Genomic DNA, 9,582 nt, shown 5'->3' with positions numbered 1-9,582 from the left:
CGACAACCGTTTCTCCACTGCACCGGCTGACTAAGTCGGTCTCCGGGGCCGGCCAGAGGAGAAGCCTGAGGGGCCATGGGTTGGGGGTCGGTCGGCACCTTCGGGGAGCCCCAGACCTGGGGCCCCGCCCCGACACACACTTACACACGCACACACACACACGGACAGGGACAGGGGCTGCCGTAGCAAAGGTGCCAATATGCGAGACGAAGCTTACGCTGAACAAGCCGTCGCTGGTAAAGCGGAGTCGCCGTTAAAGCGTTTCCCGACCTGCGATGGCTTCTTGGGGAGCAGTGGCTGTTCTTTCATTCATTCCTTCGTTCCTTTGTTCATTCATTCATTCATTTGTCCATTCATTCCTTCCTTCCTTCTTTCCTTCATTCATCCATTCATTCATTCATCCGTATTTATTCATTCATTCCGTCAATCGTATTTATTGAGGGCTTACTGGGTGCAGAGCCCCGGTCTAAGCGCTTGGAATGGACAATTCAGCAACAGATAGTGACAGTTCCTGCCCCACATTCATTCATTCATTCGTTCATTCATTTATTCATTCGTCCATTCATTCATCCATATTTATTCATTCATTCCTTCAATTGTATTTATTGAGGGCTTACTGGGTGCAGAGCCCTGGTCTAAGGCTTGGAATGGACAATTCGGCAACAGATAGAGACAATCCCTGACTCACATTCATTCATGCATTCGTTCATTAATTCATTCGTTCGTTCGTTCATTCATTCATTCATTGATTCATTTTTGCTCATTCATTCCTTCAATCATATTTCTTGAGCGCTTACTGGGTGCAAAGCCCTGGGCTAAGCATTTGGAATGGACAATTCGGCAACAGATAGAGATAATCCCTGCCCCACATTCATTCATTCTTTCATTCATTTATTCAGTCAGTCTTTCATTCGTTAGTTCGTTCATTCATTCATTCATTCATTCATTCATTCATTTTTGTTCATTCCTCCCTTGAATCGTATTTCTTGAGTGCTTACTGGGTGCAGAACCCTGATCCTAGTGCTTGGAATGGACGATTTGGCAACAGAGAGAGAAAATCCGTGCCCCACATTCATTCATTCATTAATTCGTGTGTTCGTTCGTTCATTCATTCATTCATTCATTAGTTTTTGTTCATTCATTCCTTCAATCGGATTTATTGAGTGCTTACTGGGTGCAGAGCCCTGGTCCAAGTGCTTGGAATGGACAATTTGGCAACAGAGAGAGACGATCCCTGCCCCACATTCATTCATTCATTCATTCATTCATTCAATTGTATTTATTGAGCACTTACTGGGTGCAGAGCCCTGGTCTAAGCACTTGGAATGAACAATTCGGCAACAAACAGAGACAGTCCCTGCCCCACACTGGGCTCACAATCTAAACAGAGTAGACAGACAAGAAAACAAAACAAAACAAATAGGCATTGATACCATCAAAATAAATAAATAGATTCATAGATATAGACACATCATTAATAAAATAATATAAAATAGTGGCAACGGCTTGTTCGGCCTAAGCCTCGTCTTGCTCACTGGTCCCTTTGCCACTGCAGCCCCAGTCCCCGTGTGTGTGTGTGCGTGTGTGTGTGTTTGTGTCAGGGCAGGGCCCCGGGTCTGGTGCCGACCGCCCCCCGACTCATAGCCCCTCGGGTTTCACCCCCGGCCGGCCCTGGCGACTGACTTCTTCGGCCGGTGCTGTGGAGAAACGGTTGTCATTTTGGAACTGTCACCATCATTTTTGAGGGTGTTTGGCAAGTGCTCACCCTGTGTCAGGCGCCCCGCCGAGTTCCAGGGTAGGGACAGGATGATCAGACACATCGTTAATAAAATAAATAGAGTAATAAATAATATATACAAATATATATTAGTGCTTTGGGGATGGGAAAGAGGTGGAGCAGAGGGAGGGAGGAGGGGCAATGGGGAGGGGAGGAGGAGCAGAGGGAAAGTGAGGGCTCAGTCTTGGAAGGCCTCCTGGGGAGGTGAGCTCTCAGTAGGGCTTTGAAGGGGGGAAGAGAGTTAGTTTGGCGGATGTGAGGAGGGCGGGCATTCCAGGTCAGTGGTAGGACGTGGGTCAGGGGTCGATGGCAGGACAGGCGAGAACAAGGCCCAGTGAGGAGGTTAACTGCAGCAGAGGAGTGGAGTGTACGGGCTGGGATGTAGAAGGAGAGAAGGGAGGTGAGGTAGGAGGGGACCAGGTGATGGAGAGCTCTGAAGCCAAGAGTGAGGAGTTTTTGCTTCATGAAAAGGTTGATAGGAAACTACTGGAGGTTTTTGAGGAAGGGAGTGATAGACCACAGGCCACGATGCCCAGCGGAGGCTGGCCGAGGTTAGGTCGCGCTGGGGTCCACTGGAATCTTCTTTCTAACATTAAATGTGAAACATACAAGTCATACAGATGAAAGATTGCCAGAGAAATCCATTCTAATTTCATTCTCTCTCTCTCCCTCCCTCTCTCTTTTTCTCTATCTCTCATATAACATTAGGTGAATTACATTATGCTTCGACCCCCAAACTCCGGACCCACAAAACATGCTTCCGAACCGATGAGGCCAAGAAGCTGCTAGGCCTTCATTTCTCCTCTCCCTGTTCCCACCCGGCCTTCAGTTCATTCATTCCTTCATTCAATCGTATTTACTGAGCGCTTACTGTGGGCAGAGCACTAGAGTAAGTAGCTTGGAAAATACAATTCGGTAACGGATAGAGACAATCCCTACCCAACAACGGGCCTGCGGTATAGAAGGGGGAGAAGATTGGGGTGCCCAATGAGGAACACAGAGCAGTAGAAGGTGGGGCTGTCTGATGCCATGGTGGTATCATGTTCATGGTGCCCATTGTTCGGATGTCAACCTCATCAAATATAGTTATCAATGGCGTACTGTGTGCAGAGCACTGTACTAAGCGCTTGGGAGAGTACGATATAACAGGGTTGGTAGACACGTTCCCTGCCCACAACCAGCCACTGGTTTGCTCCCCAGCCCTCAGGGATTCAGGGACCTGCATTCAATTCCTTGAGGGTGTTCAACGGGAACACCAGATTACACAGTTATCAGCTGCTGAAAGCATCAACCATAGATCAATCGGTCAATCAATCGTACTTATTGAGCGCTTACTGTGTGCAAAGCACTGTACTAAGCACATGGGAGAGTATGACAGAGTTGTTGGGCAGGTTCCCTGCCCACAGTGAGTTTACAGTCTAGAGATGTAAGATGAGAAGCAGCGTGGCGCAGTGGAAAGAGCACGGGCTTTGGAGTCAGGGCTCATGAGTTCGAATCCCAGCTCTGCCACTTGTCAGCTGTGTGACTGTGGGCAAGTCACTTAACTTCTCTGTGCCTCAGTTCCCTCATCTGTAAAATGGGGATTAAGACTGTGAGCCCCACGTGGGACAACCTGATTCCCCTGTGTCTACCCCAGCGCTTAGAACAGTGCTCTGCACATAGTAAGCGCTTAACAAATACCAACATAAGATGTCCCTTCGATCCCCTCCCTCTGATCAGCCCATCCCTGTCCTCCCTTCCCAGCACCCCCTCACTCCCTCATCCAACTCCTCCCCACTCCTCACGCTGCCCCCCTTCCACCTGCCCTCCGTCAGCCAACCGTGGCCTGTGGATCCCCCGCCGCATCATAGGAAGGCTTCCCTTCACCCTCGATGGATTCCTGACCCAATCACTGCTAGAGCCTGGGCCGGGCGAGTCAGAAGGAATTGGTTGCTAATCCTGGCTCCTCTACCTGTCTGCTGTGTGACCTTGGGCAAGTCGCTTCACTTCTCTGGGCCTCGGTTCCCTCATCTCTAAAATTCATTCAGTTGTATTTATTGAGCACTGAGCCCCATGAGGGACAGGAACTCTGTCCAACCCAATTTGTTTGTGCCCACCCTGGCGCTTAGTACAGCATATAGTAAGCGCTTAACAAATACCACAATTAGCATTATTATTATCACCAAAACCTGATTCACTCCAGATGACTGTCTCCCCTGATGCACTATCCAAAGGAGGCCTCATTTTCTCCCACTCCCCAAGATTTACCAGGAAAGGGGGGAGGAGTTGGCTTTCTTCTTGCTCCCTAATGTCACTTCCGGGACATTTCCCACCTCTCCCATTCCTCTCTTTTCCTTTTTCTGAAGCCCAAATCATCTGCTTCTACTACCCACTCCAGTTACTCGTCATGGTCATCTACTGCCCACCAGACCCCTTCTTCAACTCCATGAAACACTGTGACCCCTTTCTCACATGCCTTCTCTCTCCAACCCTACATTCATCCTTAGGGACTTCAATATCTACGTGGATGTTTCTCCACTTCCTCTCACTCCTCAGCGCCAATGACCTCCTCCTCCAACCATTCATTCATTCACTCATTAGTATTTATTGAGCGCTTACTGTGGGCAGAGAAGTGCACTAAACGCTTGGAATGTACAATTCGGCAACAGATAGAGACAATCCCTGCACAATGATGGGCTTACAGTCTAATCGGGGGAGACACAGACAAAAACGCCTTACTCACTCAACAACATGGACACAAACTCAAACTCATCATCTCATCATCTCTACCCTTACCAACTCTGAAATCTCTCTATCTGGCCACAGTCCCCACTGTCTTCTGTCCACCCACCCATTCCCCACAGGTCTGACCCTGGGCAAGTCACTTCACTATGAGAAGCAGCGTGGCTTAGTGGAAGGAGCACAGGCTTGGGAGTCAGAGGATGTGGGTTCTAATCTCAGCTCTGCCACTTGTCCTCTTTGTAACCTTGGGCAAATCACTTAACTTCTCTGTGCCTCAGTTACGACATCTGTAAAAGGGGGATTGAGACTGTGAGCCCCACGTGAGACAACCCGGTTACCCAGTGCTTAGAACGGTGCTTGGCACATAGGAAGAGCTTTATAAATATCATAATTGTTATCATTATCTGTCCTGTTCCCCCAAAGACCTCCAATATTTTGACCCCTTCCAATTTTCAACAGTCATCGTGCCCCATTTGCTTTCCATATCCAAACGGGCTTGTTCTTCATTCATATTTCATGGGTCCACCCCTTCCTCTTCACTCTACAATCTCATCCCCCCAACCCACCTTTTTTATCGTATTTGTTAAGTGCATGTGTCAATAGCATCAAAATAGATAAATAGAATTATAGATATGTGCACATCATTAATAAAATAGAGTAATAAATATGTACAAATATACACAAGTGCTGTGGGGTGGGGGAGGGGGTAAACCAAGAATAGGGGCAATGGGGAGGGGAGGAGGAGCAGCGGAAAAGGGGGGTCAGTCTGGGAAGACCTCCTGGAGGAGATGAGCTCTCAGTAGGGCTTTGTAGCGGGGAAAAGAGTTAGCTTGGTGGATGTGAGGAGGGAGGGTAATCCAGGTCAGTGGTAGAACATGGTCTGGGGTTGATGGCGGGACAGGTGGAAACGAGGCCCAGTGAGAAGGTTAGCAGTGGCAGAGGAGTGGAGTGTGTGGGCTGGGCTGTAGAAGGAGAGAAGGGAGGTGAGGTAGGAGGGGGCAAGGAGATGGAGAGCTTTGAAGGAGGCAGACAGAGGCAGTGATCCAGGGCTGTCGGTTAGTGGTGCGAGAGCGACGGAGGGATAAGGGAGCATGTGAGTTGAGTTGAGTAGAGTGGGTGGAGTTGAGAGCATCAACCTAGTCATCAAGCGTGGGTGGAGTGTAAGCCCGTCAAAGGGCAGGGATTGTCTTTATCTGTTACCGATTTGTACATTCCAAGCGCTTAGTACAGTGCTCTGCACATAGTAAGCACTCATTAAATACTATTGAATAAATGAGTGGATAGGGAGGCAAGGTGGGAGAGAGAGATGGATGGGGTCGAGAGAGTAGAGGTCTCTGTGGGAGAGTGATACAGATTTAGAGGGGGGAGGAGTGTGAAAGAGGAGACAGGGGAGAAGGTTATGGTCAGAGGGGTAGTTAATCAAGTTGGACTCAGTCAATATCCCACATGGGGCTCACAATCTCTATCCCCATTTTACAGATGATGTAACAGGGACAGAGAAGTTAAGTGACTTTCTCAGAAATTGAGTGGTGGAGCTGGGATCAGAATCCAGGTCTTTCTGACTCCCAGGCCCATGGTGTATCCACTAGGCCATGCTGCTTCCCAAACCTTTTGGTACAAGCCCTCTTCACTTCCCAGCTGTCCATTGGCTCAACCTCCAGATTAATTCCAGCATTTTACCTCTTCCATTTATATCAGATTAATAAAATGCCAGTTGGAGTAGAGCACTCCCCCTTCTCAAAGTCTCTTTATGGCAACCCCTCCCAATCCCAAGTTGGGATTTGTCACCAACTGTAGATTTCCAGTTGACAGCAGGGTGTCTCTCTGCGTTGTCTGGAGGTATCCCTGCCACTTTACATGCTATTCACTTAACCGCCATTATCTTAGACAGCTGGTCTACAAGGAAACTGAACTTCCCCCATCAGGGACACCTAGACGTTAAGAATTTCATTTCCCCCAGTAGAGGAATTAATTAATGTTCACCCTCATTCACCTCCATAGTGGCTGTCACTGGAAAGCAGGACAGAGGAATGGGACATGGTGCAGTTATGAGTGAGCCATCCCCTTCACCAGCACCCACGCAACCAGTGCTTGTGGTATCCAACATGGCGACTGCCATTGTCTACCATCATATTCGACTGTGATCGCAAATGGGTATACAGGGGGAACATGACAACGGAGAAGGGACGGGCTCACCCCGACTGGTGCCAGGAGTTGTGAGAGAAGAGCTCCTGCTCACCCTCCAGGCTGGTGAGGACAAGAGAAACTCCACAGGTCCCCCGGCCAGGCAGGGGGTGTCTCTTTCTGACAGAGAAGAAGTGGGATGAGCTAGTGTTAGCTATCTGTCCTACCCAAAATGCTGTGTGGGGGGATGGTGAAAAATGGCTTCTGCTCATAATGCCAAATCTGTAGAAGGCCTTGTCCTGATGAAATCTATGTCGGGATCATTCATCAGAGAGTAGATGTGTGGTGCTCCAACCTGAAAAACAAAAGAACCCACATTAAGAAAAACAGGTGTAATATGTAAACAGCATGGCTCAGTGGAAAAAGCACTTGAAAGTCAGAGGTCATGGGTTCTCATCCCGACTCTGCCACTTGTCAGCTGTGTGACTTGGGGCAAGCCAGTTCACTCCTCTGTGCCTCAGTTACCTCATCTGTAAAATGGGGATTAAGACTATGAGCCCCACATGAGACAGCCTGATTACCTTGTATCCCTCCCCCAGTGCTTAGAACAGTGCTTGGCACATAGTAAAGCACTCAACAAATGCCATTATCATCATGTAAACCTTTACTAATACCAGGGGATGTGAACCACTTTTTCTTTCAGTACTGTATGACTTTTCATCCTGTATCTTCCCACCAAAAATTGTCCCATCTTTCCCATCACTGTAGACAGCACCACTATCCTCCCTACCTCACAATCCTGTCACCTCAGCATTGTCCTAGAATCATCTCTCTCATTCCACACACACACATGTTCAATCTGTCCCCAAATCTGGTCAGTTCCACTTGCATAACATTGCTGAAATCTGCCTTTTCCTCTCCATCTGAACTGATATCCTGCTGATCCAAGCACTTATCCTAACCAGCCTCGATTACAGCATCTGTTTCCGTTCATTCATTCATTCATTCATTCATTCATTCATTCAATAGTATTTATTAAGCACTTACTATGTGCAGAACACTATACTAAGCGCTTGGAATGTACAATTCGGCAACAGAATTGTACATTCTTTGACCTCTTTGATCTCCCCTTTGACCGTCCGGCCTCCTGTCTCTCCCCATACTTCAGTCTGCTACGCAGATCATTTATCAACACAAATGTTCAGTCCACGTCTCCCCACTCCTCAAGAACCTCCAGTGGCTGCCCATCCACCTCCACATCAAAAATCAACTCCTTACCACTGGATTTAAAGCACTCAATCAGCTCGCCCCCTCCTATCTCACCTCACTAATTACCTACTACAGTCCAGCCTGCACACTCGGTTCGTCTGTAGCCAGTTTACTCACTGTGCCCTGATCACATCCATTTTGTCACTGACCCCTTTCTAATGTCCCCCCTCTATCCTGAAACTCCCTCCCCCTTTCTATATATGCCAGACTGCCACTCTCTACCTTCAAAGTATCATTAAGGTCACATCTTCTCCAAAAGGCCTTCCCCGATTAAAGCTCTACTTTCCCCAGTTTGCTATCCCTTCTGTGTCACCTATGTACTTAAATCTGAGACTTTTGGGTATTTTATAGTCACTTCACCCCCAACCCCACAACACTTATGTACATATATTTAAATTACATGTGATTAATTACTTATTCATATTATTGTCTACCTCCCCTCTAGACTCTAAGCTCATTATGGACAAAACGTGTCTTCTAATTCCGTTGTATTGTACTCTCCCGAGCTCTTAGTAAAGTGCTCTGCACATAGTAAGCGCTCAATAAAGACAAATGATTGATAGAGTCTACGCTTATTGTCGACAGGGAATATGTCTACCGACGCCATTATATTCTACTCTCCCAAGCAGTTAGCACGGTGATCTGCAAACAGTAACCAGTCAATAAATACAAGTGCTTGATTTTGCTCTTCGCTTCCCACTCAAAAACCCATTATTCATGGATACCCATTCTTCTGCACATCAAGCAGAAACTCCGAACCATTGACTTTAAATCACTCATTCAACTTCCTTTCCACTATACCTCGTTTCACACGCTGCACTTCTTTCAAGCCAACATATTAAGATTTTTCCTCAACTTGTTTACCACCAGCCGCCAGCTCGTGACCTCCTTCTCAGTAATAATAACTGTGGTATTTGTTACTATGAGCCAGTCACTTTACTAATCACTGCACTGCGGTGGATACAAGCAAACTGGGTAGGGCACAGTTCGTGTCCCATATGGGGCTCAGAGTCTCAATCTACATTTAACATGTGAGGTAACTGAGGCAAAGAGTTACCTCACATGTTGGAGACATCACCACCGTCCTCCCCGTCTCACAAGCCCACAACCTTGGGTAGAAAGGTGGTGGAGCTGGGATTGGAACCCAGGTCTTTATGACTTCCAGACCCTTGCTCTATCCACTCGGCCATGCTGCTTCTCTGAACTCTGCCCCCCTACACACCTATCACAGTACTGTTCTCCCCATCTTCAAGGGCCCTTTGGAACCACCTCTACTCTGGAAGGCCTTCCCTTTTCACCTCCTCACCCTACTTCTTGACCACTGCTACTTAACCTGCGTTGAATGGGATCGATGAGTGGGGGATAATGCCGAGGTTGTGGGCTTGTGAGACGGGGAGGACGGTGGTGATGTCTCCAATAATGGGAAAGTCTGGGGGCAGACAGGGTTTGGGAAGAAATGTTCTGGTTTCGGCCTGATTCTGATGATCAGTTCTCCTATAACATGGGAGTTGCTTTCTTGAAGATCCTCAAGTTAAAACCTGTTGTGGCAAACACTTCTTTAAAATGCTATTTAGAACATACCACTTTCCTCCTCAAGCTATCCAACAGCTGTCCGTTTTTCTCACTTGAAACAGAAATGGCAGTCAATCAATCCATGGCATTTATTGAGTGCTTACTGTGTAGGGGTAGTG

Source organism: Ornithorhynchus anatinus, chromosome 10 (genome assembly GCF_004115215.2).
Source record: "Ornithorhynchus anatinus isolate Pmale09 chromosome 10, mOrnAna1.pri.v4, whole genome shotgun sequence".
Taxonomy (NCBI): domain Eukaryota; kingdom Metazoa; phylum Chordata; class Mammalia; order Monotremata; family Ornithorhynchidae; genus Ornithorhynchus; species Ornithorhynchus anatinus.
Note: the sequence above shows the minus strand (reverse complement) of the source record.